General features: G+C 37.2%; 1 protein-coding gene and 1 long non-coding RNA gene across 2 annotated transcripts in view; one reads left to right on the top strand and one right to left on the bottom strand.

Moving 5' to 3' along the window:
• LOC136851928 (uncharacterized) overlaps positions 1 to 996 on the bottom strand; it is a 124,561-nt gene extending 123,565 nt beyond the window's left edge. The window contains exon 1 of the mRNA XM_067126290.1: positions 859 to 996. The gene's annotated coding sequence lies outside the window, so the exon portion shown is untranslated. The remainder of the gene's footprint in view (positions 1 to 858) is intronic.
• A 3-nt stretch (positions 997 to 999) lies between these two features.
• LOC136851929 (uncharacterized) lies at positions 1,000 to 20,682 on the top strand. The gene is made up of 3 exons (XR_010857004.1): positions 1,000 to 1,269; positions 8,839 to 8,894; positions 20,418 to 20,682. It is a non-coding gene; the product is annotated as an uncharacterized lncRNA (long non-coding RNA).
• Positions 20,683 to 22,881: the final 2,199 nt, after the last annotated feature.

Consider the following 22,881-nt stretch of genomic DNA (forward strand, 5'->3'; position numbering starts at 1 on the left):
ACCCCACTTCTAACGGTTTTTGAAATACGTTCCTGCCTTTTCTCACATTCCTCAGTGTAATGACAACAAACCCAGAAAACCATATTATCAAAATCGGACGGTGACTTCGTGTATCCGTCTATTATTTTGTTGATTTTGATAGTTTTATGAGTGAGCAAGGATGGTATGAGATAAACTCATATCGGCCTACGTACGGGAATGCATTTCCCCTTCTCTCGTATTAAGCACAGCAAAGGCGTATCATAATTAAAAAAGCATTTGTTATTCCGAATAAAGGAAACATAAGAAAATCTGGTTTTGGAGATGCATTAAGGTTTTTCAGTAAAACTGTACTTTACGAGACCTGATTCCCGCCAGTCGCCGACCGGGACAGGTTTCTCATACATAAATAGACACAATCTTTCCTATAATGCCAGGTCCTAACCTAACCAGATCTTACCTACCTAACCTAACTTAGGACGACGTGCCCTGTCCTGGCCAGGGACTTCGCCCCCCGCCCTTGGACACCCCCAAAAAGGACGTTACCTGTCCCGGTCGACAACTGACGCGAATCAGGCCACGCATGTAAAGTAATGTTTTACCTGTTTTTCTACAGGGTGCCGAATTCACTCCAAACCGGATACAATAATGTAGGCTAAAAAATCTTAGACATTTCTCCATGAGCATTAAATTATAAAGGGGGTTAGGCTATGTTCTTCAGTGTTACTAATGACATCCTGATCTCAAAATTGAAAACGCCACAATAATATGCTGGAAATATAAGAAACGTTAACAGAGGAAGCGTACCTATTGCTAACACGCCATTTTTCTGACTAGCACAAAATTGTGGGTGAATGAAATTCATTAAGGATTGCTCACCCGTGAAATGTTATTCCTCTTTCTCTTGAAGACTTCCTGTCCCCACTACTGCGATGATAAGCTGCACAACGTACGGTTATGAAGATAACGAACGAAATTCGCAGGACACGCTAACACAGTAAACACTCACTCAATTTTCCGCGTTTCCCGCCGAGCGTTTGAGGAAGGCCTCGAGGCTCGGCGGCCGGCTGCGAGGGGCGGCGCCCTGGTGGCGGCTCACCAAACTACGTATTCAGACCACATTCTCCATCCAGTTACTTTTGGACAGTGAACCGCGGGAACTGAGAAAGTGGTTAGTGTTAGAGTGTCCTGCGATTTTTTGGTTCATTATCTTCATGACCGGACGTTGTGCAGCTTATAGTAACAGATCTAGGACAAGAAATCTTCGGGAGAAAAAGAAGGATTTCACAGGTAAGAAACGCAAAAATGAATGATATTTACCCATGATTTTGTGCTGGTCATACAAATTCTTCTTGGCAGTCAGTGCGCTCTCCTGTTAACACGCCTTTATATGTTTAGAGTAGTCTTGTGGCACTGAAGTGCAGAGGTGATTTCAGTTTTTTGATATCGAAACGTCATTAATCTTATATATACCACATAATATAAAGGAGAAAAATCTTACTCGTTATCAAAAATGCTTAGTACTAGGTAGGCCTATAGGATACCGGTGTAGCAAGAAATTATTCCCCCCCTGACTGAAATTCCCCCCGGGAAAATTAGCCTAGGATTGATTTCTTCCCGGGAATAACACCCCAGACTGTTTTTCCCCCGGGGGGAATTTTGGACCTGGGATATTTTTCCCCCTCTAGGCCACCTTCCCCCACCCCACCCCGCATGTATCCGCCTTTGCGGCGTGTTTAGTACAAGCCCGCTGGGGATTTCCGTATAAACATAAACAAAAGACAGTGAATAACAAAGATAATGACTCCCAAGAAATGTTGTGAATTTTTCCCCTGTGACTTTATTACCGGCCACCATAAATTAATGTGACTTTTTTCCTAGCGAAAATGGTGACTTTTTTCCTGTGACTTTTTTTCTTAGCAAAAATTGTGACTTGTAGCCATACATTTATAACAGTAGTGGGGTTGGAGGAATCTTGGCCCAGAGGGGGGAATATTATCCTGGGACGAAATTCCCACAGGGGGAAATATATCTTGGGCCATATTTCCTCCTGGGGGAATTTCGGACAGGGGAAATACAGACTGTTACCAGAGGAGGGAATATTATCCTGGGACGAAATTTCCACAAGGGGAAATATATCCTGGGTCATATTTTCCCCGGGGTGAATTTCGGACAGGGGGGAAATACAGACTGTTACACCGGGTTTTACTAAGTCCACGTCGGAAGAGTGAAAACTGGTGTAACTGTATTTCACCCTGTCCGAAATTCCCCCCGGGGGAAATATGGCCCAGGATATATTTCCCCCTGCGGGAATTCGTCCCAGGATAATATTCCCTCCTCTGGGCCAGGATTCCCTCAACCACACTACTATTAGAAGAGTATGGCTATGCCGGCGACGTGCAGCAACGGCAGCCTGCCACACAGGATAATTATCATCACGACTAAACTACAATCACTTGGGCTTTTGACAATCGCACTCTTTTTATATTTCCCTTGTAGTCATGGCGCCATCTTTTATATATATTTGTGGGCCTTTAACGATCGCAAGCGATCTCACCCCTGGGGCATCCTTGCCAACAGAGCGTCATTGAATGGGGGTTTATTTTTGCCAGGGGTGGACCCTTCCCCATTCTCAGCTCCATCAGCTAGCCAAGAGATATACAATCCTCAGTCATATGACCCTACATCATGTGACGCCTGCCAGTCAGTGAAGAACCTCCAGATCACTCCTCTGCGATCGACGGAAAACAGGTGATTTCTTGACAGTCCAAAATCCAAAAGCCATTTCTCTGCTCAGTGTTGGAAACGTCTGGTTCCTTGATGAAATCCATAATCAAATCAGTCCTCTGCTACAGACAGGAAGCTTCCAATCTCCAAATCGCACGACGTTGAATTCCAGCGACTCCTGACGGTTCGCACCCTTCGATGTCTTTGTACCCCTGCCACACTGGGATCAAATATTTTGCATATATAAAAAGGCATTAAACTTACGGGTTTTTACGCCGCGCCAGAGGTTGCCACAGTAGTACATGCAAGAATTTGATCCAATGTGCATTGCATAACCCATATTTTGCATATATAATAGGCATTGAACTTACGGGTTTTCACGCCACGCCAGAGGTTGCCACAGTAGTATATGCAAGAATGGGATCCACTATGCAATGCATAACCCAGTTCACATATGAAGCAGGCATGAAACTTACGGGTTCTTACGCCACGCCAGTGGTTGCCTTCCAAGCATATGTGATTGGGCATTGATACCCCATTTCCGGAGGTATCTTGTGGCAGGAGTCCATTCTTCGGGCACTTGCTGCCAGTCCCACCAGCCGCTGTAGCCTCTCCATCGCGCAGAGATGCTTCCACAGTTGTAACCAGGAGTGATGTCCATCACAAAACTCAGGTTCTTTCTGTTCCAACATCAGAGATGTCCTGTCTTCTTTCTTCTGCAAGCAAACCACCCGTCTTCCTAAAAATGCAGTCCTCAAGTGACAGAGTTTATCTTGTAGAGATTTCTTACCATCTTCAGGGTCTTGCTCCAGTTTTCGGAGTCTGGCTGCAGATTCCGGCCTCATTTTCTGATGGCCTTCTTCTCTACTGAGGGGCCTCTTAACTGATGGAGTTTTAGCCAGGGCTTTTGAGCGTCTCTTGGTGGCAGCTGGATGCTGTTCCAATGCCCTGTTTTGATTAAGTCCTTCCTCGATGCTGTCCAGTCGTCGGTAGAGGGCTTTACAGTCGATTTGAGGTTTCCTCAGACGTCGTCGAGTTTTATCCAGAGCCTTTTTCTTTCCATCTTTCCTTTCTGGTACAGATTGTTCTATCGCCACCACTTTAACCATATTCTTTTTTCTATTGAACATTTCCTTTTCCTTATTTATCAGATCGCTTTCCTTCACCTTTTTTCCTTTAAGAACCCTGACTTTCGTTTCCAAGGATCTGATCTTCGTATCCTTGGCCAAGTTCTCTTCTTGGAGGCTTTCAATTTCCACAATTGCCTCCATTGCGAACGATCTCACCCCTGGGGCATCCTCGCCAGCAGAGCGTCATTGAATGGGGTTTATTTTTGCCAGGGGTGGACTCTTCCCCATTCTCAGCTCCATCAGCTAGCCAAGAGAGATACAATCCTCAGTCATATGACCCTACATCATTTGACGCCTGCTAGTCAGTGAAGGACCTCCAGATCATTCCTCTGCGATCGACGGAAAGCGGGTGATTTCTTGACAGTCCAAAATCCAGAAGCGATTTCTCTGCTCAGTGTTGGAAACATCTGGTTCCTTGATGAAATCCATAATCAAATCAGTCCTCTGCTACAGACAGGAAGCTTCCAATCTCCAAATCGCACGACGTTGAACTCCAGCGACTCCTGACGGTTCGCACCCTTCGATGTCTTTGTACCCCTGCCACACTGGGATCAAATATTTTGCATATATAAAAAGGCATTAAACTTACGGGTTTTTACGCCGCGCCAGAGGTTGCCACAGTAGTACATGCAAGAATTTGATCCAATGTGCATTGCATAACCCATATTTTGCATATATAATAGGCATTGAACTTACGGGTTTTTACGCCACGCCAGAGGTTGCCACAGTAGTATATGCAAGAATGGGATCCACTATGCAATGCATAACCCAGTTCACATATGGAGCAGGCATGAAACTTACGGGTTCTTACGCCACGCCAGTGGTTGCCTTCCAAGCATATGTGATTGGGCATTGATACCCCATTTCCGGAGGTATCTTGTGGCAGGAGTCCATTCTTCGGGCACTTGCTGCCAGTCCCACCAGCCGCTGTAGCCTCTCCATCGCGCAGAGATCTTTGCTGTATCCCCAGTTTTCAAAACCGACACAGGTGGGCGTCAGGATTCCGGAGGCATTTTGGTCTCCGAGGAAGCTATTGCTGGTGCTGCTTCTGTCTTCGGGAATTGTTGGGGATTCCCTGGAGAGCTGGATTCCCTGGAGTCGTTGGAAGGTACCGATCCATTTATCACTTAATGATTCCCCTTCGGTGATGATTCCCCATCGTGGATAATCCCGAAGTAGCGTGAATTGGATATTAAACGACACTTGTAGCTTCATGACTGTATATAAATCACGGTGTGATAAAAATGTCATATACATATATATATATATATATATATATATATATATATATATATATATATATATATATATATATATTATATAATTTATATGTATACATACACACACACACATATATATAACATATATTTCTTTTAAAGAAATAGAGAATACATAAAAAGTATTTCAAATATCGTTTACCGATAGTTTACAGCTTATTATGCAATAAACTGTACAGCGCATTATCAAGGCCACCGAAAATAGATCTATCTTTGGGCGGTCTCGGTATGATGCTGTATGAGCCTCGGACCATGAAACTTTAACCACGGCCAAGTGGTGGCCTAGCCTATATCGTTGCCAGCGGCACGATTATGGCTAACTTTAACATTAAATAAAATAAAAACTGCTGAGGAAGCTAGAGGGCTGCAATTTGGTATGCATGATGATCTGAGGGTAGATGATCAACATACCAATTTGCAGCCCTCTAGCCTCAGTAGTTTTTGGGACCTGAGGGCGGACAGAAAAAAGGCCGGACGGACAGACAAAGCCTATGATTGATTTCCCCCCGGGAATAACAGCCCAGGCTGTTTTCCCCCGGGGGGAAATTTTGGACATAGGATATTTTTCCACCTCTAGGCTATTTCTCCCCCTATATGTTTCCACCTTTGCGGCGTGTTTAGTACAAGCCCGTTGGGGATTTCCGTATAAACATAAACAAAAGACTGTAAATAACGAAGATAATGACCCCCAAGAGGTATTTTAGTCGTGATGATAATTATCCCGTGTTGGCAGGCTGTCGTTGCTACACGTCGCCGCCATAGCCATACTCTTATAACAGTAGTGGGGTTGGGGGAATCTTGGGCCAGAGGGGTGGAAATATTATCCTGGGACGAAATTCCCGCAAGGGGAAATATATCCTGGGCCATATTTCCCCCGGAGGGAATTTCGGACAGGGGGAACAAATCCGGCTGTGTCAACAAATCTCGTCTTTCAAACCTATTATTGTGATGCGTAAAGACAATTGCAGTATTTTGTCTGTCACTAAGATATTTTTGCAGTAGGTAGCCCTGTATGACACTGTATATATCAACGGGGTTTTCAGTTTTAGACATGTAAAGACAGCGTTAGAGTTGGTTAGCAAAATGCATTGTTATCAAACAATCGAAATTCCGAAACGACACGCTTGGTAAGAGCATTTCAGGGCGGCGTGAACAAACCGTAGAAAACAACTCTTATTTTTTATCCAAGGTAAAAACAGTTGTATCTTTTACGCTTAGCAAATCGTGGTTTAATTTATGTTTTAATCGAACGATGCCTCATAGATTGATAAAAGCAAGACTGGAGTTTGGTTGCCTTAGGCTAGCCAAAGGCTTGACCTATACCCTTAACCTACTGGTTTGGCAAGATGCTATATCATTTAAACCTAATTCCAAGTAGAACTTAATAACGAATATATAAAAATAACGTCTCAGTGGTAATAGTTATCGAATCATCACGACATGGAAAAAGATAGCCTGAAGAATAGTAACAACTAGAACAAAAGAATTTTGGCCAAGCAAAAGCTAGGCCTATGTCAATTGATTCGGCAGGTTTTATTATTTTGTTCTTTTAAGAACAATTGTATTCCAAATAAGTAAAAATTACTTTATTTATTATGGTGATCCTTACTTAGCAATCCTCTCTAAGTGTCGTTCCAAAGCCTTAGAATAGAAAGAAAAGACTTTGTAAGTCTTTGCAACCGTCGGTTTGTTTACCGGACGCTAAGCTTGGCGGGAAAAATAATCGTACTTTGCAAAAGTGTTTCAAAACTTTGATTGAACAATGCTCCCGGAAGTACCAGAGTAGTTAAACACGCCGTCACAGCGATGCTGTTTCTTGCCATCTAAAATGCTTGGGAGCATTTGTTCATATTATCACGTCTTCCTTTAAACAAATAATAGTGATGTATGACAAGTAAGTATATATATATATATATATATATATATATATATATATATATATATATATATATATATATATATATATATATATATATATATATATATATATATATATATATATAAATGATATGTGTGCGTGTGTGTGAGTGAGTGAGTGTGCGTGCGCATGTGCCTATGTTAAAAGCGAATATAGAGCGTTATCGATTCATTTGTATAATATATTTAGCTGATTGTACAACATAAATAAACATTTTAAGTTTTTGTTGAAAGAGAATATATAGTTATTTACTTCTGTGCATAACAGGGTCCTGATCGTTCAATATGGGAATAGATATTTCTGATGAAGTTGCAATTGACTTAACAATATTTCAAATATAGGCCTATACAGATGAAAGTAGATGAATGTCATGCAAAATTGTTTACTTCAGATACATCAACATTTCAGTTTTTTTTTATTTTTAATAGGTTAAAAGGGAATATAATGTTATTTTATGCATGTAGACTAAATGACTGCTTAAAGGAGCAATAATTTTCCCAATCTGATTGTATTTCCCTTTCAGTATTTAAGATGTACGTGGAGTAGAATACAAAATTATTTACTTCGGCAACAACATACTTTAGAACAATAATACTTCAAAATATATTGTCCAGTAATGAGTAATTTACATGTAATAAAATAACTTATGCTTATAATGACTAAACGAGTGGAATAAGCAAATTAATTTTAGTGAAAGATCCGTGGACAGTCTTTAAGGATCATTCTAATTCACTTGCATATGACAAAGGAAAATGAGGTTGGATTTAATTGAAATTTCCTGATTAGGCTTTGAGAAAGGTGATAAGTACCATTAAATTAATTTTAGTGAAAGATCCGTGGATAGTCTTTAGGGATCATTCTAATTCACATACATGTGATAAAGGAATATGTAGATGGATTTAATTGAAATTCCCTAATTAGGCTTTGAGAAAGGTGATAAGTACCATTATTAAACGTTTGTGAGGAGCTCTCAGCAGAAAATAATCTGGGAGCTAACGTTTCTGTGGGAGTAATACTAAAAAGTAGCATTTGCTGCCATATGTCACTCTGTTGCATTTCTTCTTGCCCTGAAGGTATCTTGCTAGTCTGGGCAAAAATTGGGTTGATTCATTATAGTGGCTATACTTTATCAGTCCGCTTTCCGTCAGGCAAGGCGAAAAGCATTTGTTCGAGAGAGTGAATCCTTCTTATCTTTAAAAAAGACCTTTGCTGTAATTGCCCTTTCAATTTTTAAGCAAGCATTAAATGATTTTAAACTAGCAGCTTTATTTGTGGGATTCTTAAAATTTGGTACTTGAATATAGAGTAAAAGGATCATTATCATCAATCACTGATTTACCGAGCTAGTCTGGGACCTCCAATTTAGCTTATAAGATAATTAATCTACTAGTATTTTGACTGCTGGCAGTTTTAAGATTTCCTAGATTTATTCCTGAACCAGATCATAAAATTTTCTTCACCTACACTTTTTACCTTTCACATATATCACAGCACTCATGATAGATAATGGAAGTAGGAAAAACGAAGAGAAGAATGAAAGATAATACAAAAAAATGGTGGGCAAAAAGTTGAGGAGCAAGGGAAGGGCATTGTGCTGACAACTAAAAGTCAGGAAAAGTCCAAAAAAAGTCCGAAAGGACTCTCCTCGTAGTAACGTACGATTCCTCTTTCCCCACAGTAAAAATGAGGCGACAAAGAAGGGGAAATTTCGCAGCGGGGACCCAACCTTCTTTGATTTTAGCGCCTATTTACGCAACAAAGAATTTTCCTCTCTGAAAATAGTGAAAAATCTTTTTCGTTTTTCCAGGTCCCTCCTGTAGCTGTCTGCGTACGAGGTTTCGTAACATAAGCTCGCTGGATCAGGTAAGGCCATTTTTTGTGTGTTTGTAGACGAAATGATATACAGTACTGTAGATGTATTGTTTTACATGTGATGTTCCATGCGAAGTTTTGCGATATAGTTTAGGCTGTTCGTATTTAAAGTAAGTATATTTTCATGATATGGTTAAATCACTGGTTTGCGATCACTTACGTATGCATATATATATATATATATATATATATATATATATATATATATATATATATATATATATATATATATATATATACATATATATATATAATATATATTATGCATACATATATATATAGATATATATATATGCATACATATATTATATGTATGTATGTATTTATGTATGTATGTAATCTTTTGTGCCTATACCTAGTGACGTTTACAGGAAACCATTACCAAACTTTTGCTTTTACGTCGTTTTTGCATACAGCAATGACATTTTCCTAGAATATTTTCTCTCAGTTTTGTCTCCGGAAGTTGACTTGCGTCTTGTATTGTTGGGGAAAGTAGATTTTGAAGGAATTTCTTTTCCAAGATTTTAGTGCAGTATAAATCTCTGGCTTCGTCTTTCGATTAGTTCTTTAGAATCTTTTCATACGTCGGACCATTCTTTGCATCCAGATCTTGTAAGACCATTCGATCCAGCAAGTGGTACTGTACAGTTAATTCTAACAGTCTCCTTTACGAGTGCAAAACCACTTAGTTTTCTAGAAACTGTTTTCCAGTCTTAGCCAGATCATGGAATGATCGTCATAGCCATGTAGTGAGGTCATTGTGAGATCAGGACACTATTAGGTCACGGTAGCTGTAACGTACATCTTCACTTAGTAGACACATGAGTCTCGTTTCTTAATTTTAGCTGTTTTATGTAATTTTTTTTATATCTCGCATATTTCCTTCTTTTCTTATCTATTTCCTTTTGCATACTGGCTTGCTCCCTCTACAGGAGCTCATGGGCTTATAGAATCCTGCTTTTTTCAGTTAGTGTTGCAGCTCGATTGATAATAGCAACAATAATGATGATAAGTACAGACTGCCATTTTTCTTTGCATATTAGCAGAAAGAGCAAGAGAACAAACAGATGGTGTTTGCTCTCATTTTTATCTGAAGCCTGACAATGTACACCTTTGAGGTTTTTGCATTCTAGATATATTCATGCAGGTAAAACTTCAGCTCCTCCCATATGTTGATGTTAATTGTACGTGAAACATCCATATTCGGGGGAGATTCGATAACAAATAACAAGCTTTTCAATTTTAATGTGATATTAAAGAGCATTGAAAATCTCTCTCTCTCTCTCTCTCTCTCTCTCTCTCTCTCTCTCTCTCTCTCTCTCTCTCTCTCTCTCTCTCTCTCTCGCTGGACTAAAATATTTTCTCATATTTCACATTTAGATATAAGAACAAAAAACTGAATATTTTTTACTTTCCTTTTAGCAGCAGCATAAAGAAATATTTCCCGTCTCTTTTATTTCTCTTGGATGTACTCACATATTTTACTGAATGATTTTTGACTGCCCAAGAACATCGATGTGCTGGAGAAACAAATCCTCAGTTATGTATGATTGGAAATGTATTTAAAGATAAATATTTACAGAGAGCTTTCGGGAATCTGTTTGATTCTCCTTTTCAAGACTGAAAAGGAGAGTCGAACAGATTCATGAAAGCTCACTGAATAGGTTTATTTTTTAATATATTGATACCAGTACTCATTTTCCAGGGATGTAACCGAGTAGCGAGACCTTTCCCTGAAAAAAAAAAGAGGGACGCCATATCTTAAAAACTAACCATAGACTTTTCTTGGAAATAATCTCATTATTTTTCCCACACCCAGATTATTTGAATGGTGGTAATCCAATCCAACCTAACCTAACGTAACCTAACCCAGAATATTTGCAGGGTACTAACCTAACCCAACCCAACCTAACCTAACCTAACCTAGGGGCATCTTTAGCTTACATCTTTAGCTTACATCTCAGGAATTTGCTACCCGTGCATCAGTTCCTCGTTGGAAGAGTCGGTAGAGTTCTCGGCTAGTACTTTGCTAGGCCCGAGTTCGAGTCTCTGACCGGCCAATGAAGAATTAGAGGAATTTATTCCGGATTCCACAATAAGCTGTAGGTCCCGTTGCTAGGTAACCAGTGGGTTCTTAGCCACGTAAGATAAATCTAATCAGCTCAGTGGTCTGGTTAAACTAAGGTATACTTAACTTTGACCCGTACATTACTGTGGATTTGTTTCTCCATTTCAAGACTCGTGCTACTGAGTATTGTTTAAGATCCATGTGCCCTATACCCTAGAAAAAAAGACACAAATTTGCTCTTGAGACCGAATGACTGTTTCTATCTTTTTCAGAGTTTCTTTTAGGAATGACTGTAGTTTAAACAACGTTAATCCTAGGTATTGTGGATACCATATCGGAATTTTCAGTCACTGAAACTCTTACAAAAGGAATTAATTCAAGTATACTAATATGGGAAAGTATCATCATACTTAATATCTGTAGTGAATATAATGATTATCAGGACAGATGCATCATCTTGTAAATATTCATCATCGTTTATATGAATCTTTGTTTTGGAATCTAAAATAACTGAGTGAATTAATGATAAAATAAGTTTTGTGTTGTAACTGTAAAGTTGAAAAATCTTTTTTTATGATATATCAAATATGAATTTAATGAGGTTGCGATCCACGCGTCAAGCAACCTTAGTTTCCATGGCAACGTTTCTGTAAATGTTGGAAGGATATTTGTTGTCGGTTCTCTTCGAAAACATTGATCCGTAAGTAATGGATGCGAGATCCTTTGGCTTTTAATGTGAAACTCGCTGGAAAAAGAGGCTTAGTATTTTGTGAAAGCTTTTCCCCCCTTTTATCATTAATAACTCTATAGAATTCAGATGGACTTTTATTTCTGGATTCACTTTTATCTTCTGAAAAGTAATTATTTGATTTCTGCGCTTTCCTAACAATGAGATAAAAAAAATTTTTATGCGTTTTTTTTCGTATAAAAATTGGAGAGAGAAAGTTCAGCAGATTTGACAAACAGGGAAAGGCAATAACGGAACAGGACGGCGAGTAATTTAATAAAAGCTGTAGGTTGTAGTACGTAATTGCAATTGATATCTTCTCTCGTTCAATCACGTTTCCAAGAGTTGTTTATTGGAGGAGTGGGTAGAGCTTTCGGCTAGCACGCTGTTCGCCCAGCGTTCGACTCTCCGACCGGCCAATGAAGAATTAGAGGGATTTATTTCTGGTGATAGAAATTCATTTCTCGTCATAATGTGGTTCGGATTCCACAATAAGCTGTAGGTCCCGTTGCTAGGTAACCAGTTGGTTCTTAGCCACGTAAAATAAATCTGATCCTTCGGGCCAGCCCTAGGAGAGCTGTTAACCAGCTCAGTGGTCTGGTTAAACTAAGATATACTTACGTTAACTTTTCACCACTGTTCTTCTCTTCGCTGTATATTATAATTTCCGTGATTACTATTTATTTTTCAATGCATTAAAACGAAACAGCATTCGCGACATGAAACAGTCTTATTAACTAGAAAATTCGTCGACATGAAAATCTTGCGATAACCTAATATATATTTCCTATTTTTAAAAAAGACATTCATCAAGCACTCTTATAATAATAAATATACTAACCTTTTTTTAGCCTAAGCGAGTAGGAATCGAGTGTTTTGTTACTTTTTTTTTATTTCATGTTTCGTAAGCTTCACCAGTATTTTATGAGTGTTTTTTTTTCGTTCGCAGTTATGATGAAGATTCGTTCCCTTTCTGTGTCAGTTCCCTTTCTGTGTCAGTTCATCCAGTGGATACACATGCAGTCGATGAATTCTCTTGAAACGTTACATACAGATAGTACTTCCATTACCGTGACAAAAACAATTAACTTAGTTTTTCTGCTTCCTTTCACATCAAGTAATACTTATAATTAATGAAAGGATACCTCTCCGCTTTTTCTTCAACATCACATTGTTTTAATACTCCCTATTTGTCCTACATTTTGATGTGGATTGAAAGAATCATGGTCATTTTATTCACAAAGAATTGAGGTTACTCTTTGAATCCTGTAAATAATATATTTCTTACCTACGGAACTTCTCTGCCATTGTATAGATCTCATTTACCTTTCATTATTATTGTTGCAGAATTGAAGAGGGATTAAAAACCTACCATCTCATCAGTAACGAGGCTCTTAAATACAGTCTGACTTTAAAAAATAATATTTAACTGATAGCCCCTGAGGGTTGCTTAGATATTATATGATATGAACAGCAAATGAGCTTAGGATAGGCCTATTTAAGCCATCTTATATCACTCCACACAGTTCTATGGATGAGTATGACCTAAACGATAAACTGAATGCTTCCTTTTTCATCACCACGCATCATTTCCTTGTTGAGTAATGAAAGTAAATCAACACATGAGTTTTAGAAAAAAGTGAGGGATCTGTTAGTTTCATGAAATAATCATTTTCTTGACAGCTTATTGCTGCCGGAAAAATAGGTATTATCCAAGGAATCCCGATATTTATAGAGACAGCCGTATCAACACTACATGCTTCAGATAGTTTGATCTTCTAGAAGTGAGACTTTTTTCTCCACGTTGAATGTCAACAATTTAGTGAAATCTTCAAGCTTATAACAAACTTGCTCAGATCTATTTCATTTCCCCAACAATGGTTATTATTATGATTTAGACCACTGATGGAAGATATCCTCCATGCCCGGTGACAATAATAATTATTGATGAAGCGCTTTCGAACACTATATTTCTTTGATGTGAGAACAGCTGTTTTTGTCTGGACTTCACAGTATACTGGTTTCGAGTTCGGGACGGTAATGGCTTCACGATCTTGCTGTCCCTGTTAGTTAGGGTTTCGGGGTAGCCAAGGGTTTGCCTGCCATTGCCTGGTTTTCCCAGGTTCTGACGTGGGTGGCGAAGGGCCTATGACGTTTATCACTTGCGTATGTATTCTGTTTCTAAGTCATGCAATAAGCAAATGCCTTTGACACGAAGGTTTTTTATTATATCATAGTCAGAAAACGAGTTTATTTTCCTTTTATGAGGGCATCGTCCATGGGTATACATCTGCAATTTTATGAAGTGCTATTGAAGAACACAATAAGGGGCCTTAAATTAAAAAGAATATGGAAGTGACTGAATTCATCGTTATTAAGTCGTTGCTTGATTGGCTCAATATTGCAAGAATATTTGAATTTCCATGTAAAAACACCAAATTAATACACCCTGGTCCGATTACTTTTTAGTTTTCTGTAAAAGAAAACCATGTTTGTCCGTCCGTACTTTTTCTGTCCGGCCTCAGATCTTTCAGACTACTGAGGCTAGAGGGCTGCAAATTGGTATGTTGATCATCCACCCCCCAATCGTCAAACTTACCAAATTACAGCCCTCTAGCCTCAGTAGTTTTATTTTATTTAAGGTTAAAGTTAGCCATGATCGTGCGTCTGGCACCGCTATAGGTGCCAACAATACCTGCCACCACCGGGCCGTGGCTAAAAGTTTCGTGGGCTGCGGCTGAGAGTTTTATTCGCTGTGGCTGAGAGTTTCATACAGCATTAAACATTGTACAGAAAACTCAGTTGCGCCGAAGAAACGTCGACTCATTTATTACTTGTTACCTTTGACGATAGATATTTACATTCTATATATATATATATATATATATATATATATATATATATATATATATGTGTGTGTGTGTATTTATGTATATAAATACAGTATACATATATATATATATATATATATATATATATATATATATATATATATATATATATATATATATATAATATATATATATACATATATATATATATATATATATATATATATATATATATATATATATATATATATATATATATATATATATATATATATATATATATATATATATATATATATATATATATATATATATATATATATGCGTATACACGTATGTCTTTAGTCATCAAACTGGAGGAAGGATTAAGGACAGAAGTTGATTATGAGTCAAGTGTTGCAAAATTCATGTGAAAGTACACCAGCTGACAAGCGTAAAGAAAGAGCAGTTCGTATGTTCTTCACGAATTTTTTTTACATTACACGATTCAGTAAAGTTAGGTTTTATAATATCTTTACAGCGCATTATCCCTCTTTTATCCTTCTGATGAAAGCTACATTGCATTAATCAACTTGTTGAAATATGCCACTATCATATTCCCCGTTCGAACATCATATCTATGTTGCTTTGAAGTCCACATATCTATGCTGTTTTGAAGTCCACATATCTATGCTGCTTTTAAGGCCAAGGTATCTTTTAAATATTTCCACATGGAGGCAACGTGAACAATAGATGGTTTCATAATTACTAAGGCACTTCATGAAAGTTTTACACGCTTCATAAAATAAAACAGGCATTTAATATTTACGGCAATTTCCCGAATCATCCCACACTCACCTTCATGGAAGTCGAGGCAAGTGATGAACTGTGGCCTTCAAAATCAGATGGAAAATATTATCATCTTGGTTCTGGGGAATCTCAGTTAAAAACATTAGCTTACCCTTATGAAACTTAATCTCTTCATTGGAATGTAACCAGATTTTTCAAGCTTAAGAAAGGTATTTATGATTCCAAGCCAAGCTAAGTTTTCTTTCACTAAGGAAGCGTTATTAGAAACTAGCTGACGTACTCGGTGTTGCACGGTAAAAACTCAAAGCGCAGAACACACCCAGATCGTAGAATACACCCAAAGCATTGAACACACCCAGAATGTAGAACACACCAGATATTTATTTATCCTAACCTTCTATTAGGCAGGAAAAGGAATCAAATCCATCTCTAGTGTAGTATCAAAGAATTTTTATTTATAGGTTTTCAAAAATGTAAATATAGTATACAAATTATAAAGTAAAATCTTTCGCAAATTCACTATAATACTGCTTGATTGTAAACGTTTTTAGTTTCACCATCAGGATCAAGAATAAATAAGTTCTTGGGTGAACCCACCCTCGAGCCAGCAACATAAAGTTGTCCGGGGGGAAAAACATGGCGATCTCAAATCCACTCCGCAGTACTTAATAGACTGTCCCTGTTCCTTGTTGATCGTGATCGAGAACATAAATCTCACTGGAAATTGCAATCTCTTAAAGTTAAAATGGAGATCCGTCGGAATGAGTGGTATCCGTGGGATAAAAACTGTTTCACCCTCTCCCTTTCTAATTACATTGCCCAACATTTTTGACATTTTATGTGTCATCCTTTCTCACCCTCTTCTTATCGGGGCTGAACTTGGACTTGAAGGGCATCGGGAGTGTCAGTATTTATCTCAGCGACCTCGAAAACTATGGATTAGACACTAATATCTATCGTTTTTGGTTATTTTTATACGTCCCACCTCCTTTGGTGCCAGTGATGTCTTACCCCCACAATATTCTTTTCCAGATAGTAAGTCACATGTGTACCGAAATGGGGTGAGATAAACCCTTAGAGTTTATTTAGTTACTAAGTCTATGAGCAGAACCATCCCCGTTTTAGCGAGGCCCTACCCACCCCAACCCCTTTTGGTGCTAGTGATGTCATACCCCCACAGTATTCTTTTTCAGATAGTAGGTCATGTGTATACCAAGTTTGGTTGAAATTGCCCAGTGCATTTCAGAGTTATGATGGAACATAAAAACATACAACATACACACATACATACATCCATTTATATCCATTTTTATATATATATATATATATAAAAAATATACATATGTGATATATATATATATATATATATATATATATATATATATATATTTGTTTAGAATCTTGTTGTCCTCTTTATTGCCTTGGTTATTAAATCTTTGTGTCTACTTACATGGTTATTATATACAAATTTCCTTGACCTTTCTTCTACAGAAATTCAAAGGCCTGGCAATTTTATATTGGAAGAGATAAGTTTTACTGTGAAAAGTCAAGACTAGCTTTCAAGTTAGGCAATGAGATAATTTCTTCTTTCATCTATTCTGAATATAGATAAAATTCCTCCACTGGTATGTAGTGCGATTGAACATTCATATTACACAACACCAATGTAATGAAACGTTGTGAACCGCCGAGTTTTAATAATTTAAAATTATCTGAAAATATCATGAACGGGTACGGATTAAGGCGAAATAATGCTGTAGCATGTATTCCTTATTCCAAGAAGTTTATGTAAAAGTAATTATTTCGCAACGTCATCTATTAGAGTCTAGAGGCTAACCTGATAAACAAATTTCGGGGTAAAATGAATGTGTGAACTCGGGTATATACTACATGCAGTTGGAGTATTCGGACGAACTTTGACCTTTAGTCTTATTCAGCGCCATTTGAGGGAGGTGAAGTTTTGAAGGGAACTCATTTGAGCTCTTGCCTCTATGGTTCAACGAGAGAGAGAGAGAGAGAGAGAGAGAGAGAGAGAGAGAGGATGCTACAAGCTTGTTTTTCCCATAAGCATTCCTGGGCATTCACCGATTTACGTCATTGCTAATGCATCCTATTTTCCGGAAGGATATACAAATTTTTGAGAATTACCTGAACATTAAATAGACAAAATCTTTGCTGGTAACAAACACAGAGTACAAATAACAATAATATTAAACATAACGGGTAACATTACAGGCAAATGAAGAAAAACCTAAATTAGTATTATTTGGTAATTATCTAGACTACATAATTAGCATACCATTCCGGATAATGAATTTTGCGGAGTAGGGATGAAATTAGGTAAAGGTTCAGACGGGAATTTTAGGGTTATTAGTTGTACTACTAATTTTAATGGAACTGAGCAAGGTTTACTGATTACAAAATTACGTGGCATCTCTTGTTCATCAAGTTGATTTCAGCTAAGTTGTTTGGCATTCGTTTACGTTACGTTAAGACTGAAACACTGGGAAAGCTGTAATTTTTATGTTTGTGAAATTTCCTTCCCTCTGTCTTTGTGTCTGTTTGTTTCCTGTTCCTTTTACTGAGGAATACTAGCAAAAAAAAAAAAAGTACATTTGGTAAAAGTAGAATTCATCTAATTAATATAATTCATCTTCATGATAGTGAAGTTTTCTAACTATATCTGGAGAGTAAGTTTCCGGAACGTATGAATAATTTCCTGCTTGTTTCTGCACTTGAGAAATAAATCTGAATTATAAACTCCTGCTTAAAAATTAAAATGTTTTTCGAAAACAAATAGAAATGACTTTTTACGACTCCAGCTAAATTTAAGGTATTTCGAAATGTTCCTGCAACTCTGACGACGCAAGACTCGACAGATCAATAATTCAGGGCTAGCGAAGAAAGCACCAGTGGAATAAAAGTAAAATTTCATGAAAGTCAAATGAAAGGACATATGCGAAACAGAAGCAATCAGGAAATGGTATTTGAACTTTAAAGTCTTTATGACCTTTGTCATTGAAAGTAAACAGTAGTCATGCAAATACGTTCACTTCTTCAGATGTTAATCAGAACTTACCAGATCTCTCTTGTGACTATTTCGATAATTTTCTAAAGGCTGTTTAGAAAGCTTAGTTTCAAACCTCTTCAAACATAACCAGAACTTATGAAATAGGCTACCAATCTCTCCAGTGCTTATTTCGTTCACTTTCTGAAGGCTGTTTAGAAAACCTAGTTTTCCACTTATTCAAATATAATCAGAACTTTTAAGATAAGTTACCAATCTTCCCAGTGCTTATTTTGTTCACTTTCTAAAGGCTGTGTAGCAAATCTAGTTTCTCACTCCTCCAGATATAATCAGAACTTATAAAATAGGTTACTAATCTCTCCAGTGCTTATTCTGTTCACTTTCTAACGGCTGTTTAGAAAATCTAGTTTCTCAATTTTTCACATATAACCAGAACTTACAAAATAGGTTACCAATCTCTCTAATGCTTATTTCCTTCACTTTCTGAAGGCTGTTTAGAAAACCTAATTTCTTAAATGAACATCATTCCTATACATATTTTCGAATATCTTGTAGAGTACAGGATTCTGAAAGTCTTTTGAATTCTTTAAAGAGGCTATGTTTATTTATTTATTTCCTTTTTTGTTTTGAAAAGAGGTTCATTGCTTTAGGATACCTAATACCCTAATATCATACCAAAGATTTTGTTTTTTATCCCATATATACTTATGATCCTTTTGTGGTCTCTATCCTTATTTTTCTTTACACATTCGTTGACATACACGTTACTGTGATGGCACTGATAGGATGAAGTATGATTTAAATACTACGAAGCAGCAGCTTCATTTAGTAAAACACTTATAGGAACAGGCACACATAGGCGATATATATATATATATATATATATATATATATATATATATATATATATATATATATATATATATATATATATATATATATATATATACATATATATGTATGTGTGTGTTTGTGTATTGTGCGTACATGTATGTACTTCTTGCTAATGTATTTATGTATAAATATGGTCCTACATAAGTCTTTAATGTATCCGTCTTGTATGCGTGCATGCATCCCGTTCATAAATGCGTACTTGAACACACATGCCATAATTTCAGGTATACAGTTTTCTTTGCATGAATTTATAAAATTACCCATAAACTATGGAGAATCACGCGTACACAAGAGAAAACATAAAACAACATCTATAATTTTGTTTCTATACCAAAACATATATTTTTTTATTGAAACGGCGGTCGTAAAGACAGGAACAAAAGAAGCATTAGGAAAACCACAATGCAGCAGAAATTCGAGATGTTCTCTCATCATTGAGCCTGGAGTTACCCAGGCTAGTGTTGTTTCAAACGACTAAGTCATTCGCTTTACGATGCAGACGCCGAGAATATGCAAAGGGACGAGCTGAGCTTTGCATATGAATCCCCCTTTTAAACTCTGCCATGAAGGGACTATTAAGGAATATGAAGAGACTTGACTTATGGCCAGATTACTATCATCAGGTTGGGGTGTCTTAACAGTACTGGTGTATATTCGCGCGTGAGTGCAGTCACATGAGTTTTATGTTTTTAACGAGTGTGTTGTCAAGACCATTCATATGGATTATATACTGTTTAAATACTCAAGGTATATATATGTGTATTATGTATATGTATAAATATATATATATATATATATACAGTATATATATATATATATATATATATATATATATATATATATATATATATATATATATATATATCTGTCTCTGTCTATCTACACATATATATACATACAGTATATATATTTTTTAGTTTTCTACGCTGCTGGATCGCTGATTCTTTGTATTTAAGGTGAAAATCACGAGACAGTGGGGGCAGGGGTAGACCCACAGAGGATGGAGCAAATGTATTGGATTTAGGAGTGGCCCACAACCTTTGTGAAGGGTTGGGATGCCTCTCTAGGGAAAACACCTGGGGATAGTTGCTGTTTCTTTCTGAGTAAGCCTCAGATTTAATTAACCTCCAGCTGATTTTCCCATTTTACTGGCAGAGACCATTTCTCTAATCCTCAGGTCATAGCGGGTGACACCGCTTGGAGCCAAGCCCAAGCAACCTCCTGATGCTTTATAAGGAACCAGCTCCCTGCATCAGCAGTTAGTCCGCATCTTGCCGTGGCGAATCGCTGTTCGTCTGATGATTGACCCTATGACAGGGCGGGCGCTCACTTTCCATTCACACTTGACGAATTGTGACCCTAGCACCAGGTGCCGCTCAAGAGAAGCTCAGATCTCTTCAACCCAGAAGCTTGTGTTCAAGCATCACCAAGAAGCAAACACAGTATGTCCAGGGAAGGGAAATGGTTAGCCAGCGTACTTTTTCTCTGACTCGTTTTTATTATCTTTCTCTCGCATTTCACAACTCAAGTAAATCACACGTATCTTGGACTTGAACAGTGAACTTATCATATCTAGTGTGTGGCCCATGAAACAGTGCATAACGTAACTCATTCCCCTTGCCAAGAACTGAGTAGATTAATGCAATACCCTCCAACTCGTGTGTTAACTCATTCCTAGAGGGATAGTATTTCATTAGTAGTCTTATCTGTAATTATTTCACTTCCAGGAGTGTTATTGGTGCCGTTTACCAACATAGCCATTCTTCTGTGTTCTTGACTGCCAGAGCAATCTGCCCGAACCCAGGCTGATATCATTAACATTGCCAGTTAGCTTAATGACCACTTGCATGTGGCCATTTACATACACCCTTTTGTGTTAAATTGATGTGTTAATCACCAACTCAGTTAATTACTGTTGTGCCTTTTTCACATGTTTTATCTTAGTGAGATTTGTCCGTCATTCCCACTGTTAAATTTACCATCTTGGTGTGTAAAATAAAATACAGTAGTGTTAAGAAACCTTCCACTTATTATTTGCTTTTATCCATTCTGTTTTTGGTCTTCCGAGGGTTTTTGTAAGGCTATAATTAGCAAAGGTAACGTAAAATGCAGTCCCAACGGAAGTCATAACAGTATATATATATATATATATATATATATATATATATATATATATATATATATATATATATATATATATATATATGGTCCAGAATATTCACACAACTTCGCTGTGTATATATATTCATGTTACTCGTATTAGGCTTTAATAGGACGGGATGGTTTAGATTCCAGGTTCTTTCATTTACAAAGTACAAGCTTTCGAAGACATACAGTCTTCTTCGTCAGGTGCCGATGCATCGAAATCTTGTACTTTGTAAGTTTAAAAATCTGGAATCTGGAATCTAAACCATCCCGTCTTATTGAAGCCTAATTCGAGTAATATTTGTATGGTCTTATGAAAATAAGCATGTGTGTGTTATACAATATGATAAATGGATTCGGATTGAGATAAAGCCAGTGTATGGGCGTAAATTTCATTACAAATTGCAAAGTTTGTTATATTAATAAAATTAGGAAATGTCATCATGAGAGGCAAGATGTAAAATGTAATATAAATAATTTTTAAAAAATATATTAACCTTGAAGGTTGCTTATGCAGCTTACAAAGTTTACTAGATGGCAAGTTCAAGTGTTGGCATCTTGGCCCTCAAAGATTGATTGATTGGTTTATGATTACTAAAACTGGCGTCAAACATCTAGGTTATTGACGCCAGCCTTCAAAGAAGGGATGGGTGAGTCATCTGTTATAAACGCCGCGAAGTAGGTCAGAACTTTGGCAAACAATATTGAAATATGATGTACTGGCATGAACAGATAATCATTTCTTATAATTTGATAAACTGGCACGTACGCCTTTCGCATTTTGATGAAACTGACATGGACAAAAGCTAGATGAAACTAGTCTGCGTATTCTGCTCTTTGAACGAAGTCACGAGATCCGCCATGTTACCCATGAGATATCATCCTTTCCATCTTAGCAGTTTGGTGTTCATTATCAGTAAAAGAAAAACAACAGTCTTCACCACAGTTAAAATACTCGTACATAACAGGATGCAGACAATACATCATCGTATTTTTCTGGGCAACACTTGTATCCTAGGCAACCCACATTTTGCCAATGAAGAGAGAGAGAGAGAGAGAGAGAGAGAGAGAGAGAGAGAGAGAGAGAGAGGCAACCTTGCCGCAGGGTGGAGAATCAACTGATGAAATACAATTGTATTGTTTAGGTAAACAGATAATGTCAGTGTATTTATGACATTTTAAATATTATTATCTATGTCAGTATGATAAGATAAAATAAGTGTATTATCCTTTGTACAAAGACCAACATTTATAACATAATAAATTTATGTGTAACTGAACGCGAATACAGCACTGGAAATCTGAAGTCATATTATTAATTCTACATTGTGAAAAGATGTAGCGTAAATATTTCCGAACATTCCGGTGACTCGAAATACAATAATTGATTTAACAGATTCAGATAGAACAATTTCATAGTGAAAGAATAAAGTAAAAAAGTTTATACCATTAATGATATTGAAGAACTGAGCTCAACAGGAAATAGCTGTAGGCAA

The sequence above is a fragment of the Macrobrachium rosenbergii genome, chromosome 24 (assembly GCF_040412425.1).
Source record: "Macrobrachium rosenbergii isolate ZJJX-2024 chromosome 24, ASM4041242v1, whole genome shotgun sequence".
Lineage (NCBI taxonomy): Eukaryota > Metazoa > Arthropoda > Malacostraca > Decapoda > Palaemonidae > Macrobrachium > Macrobrachium rosenbergii.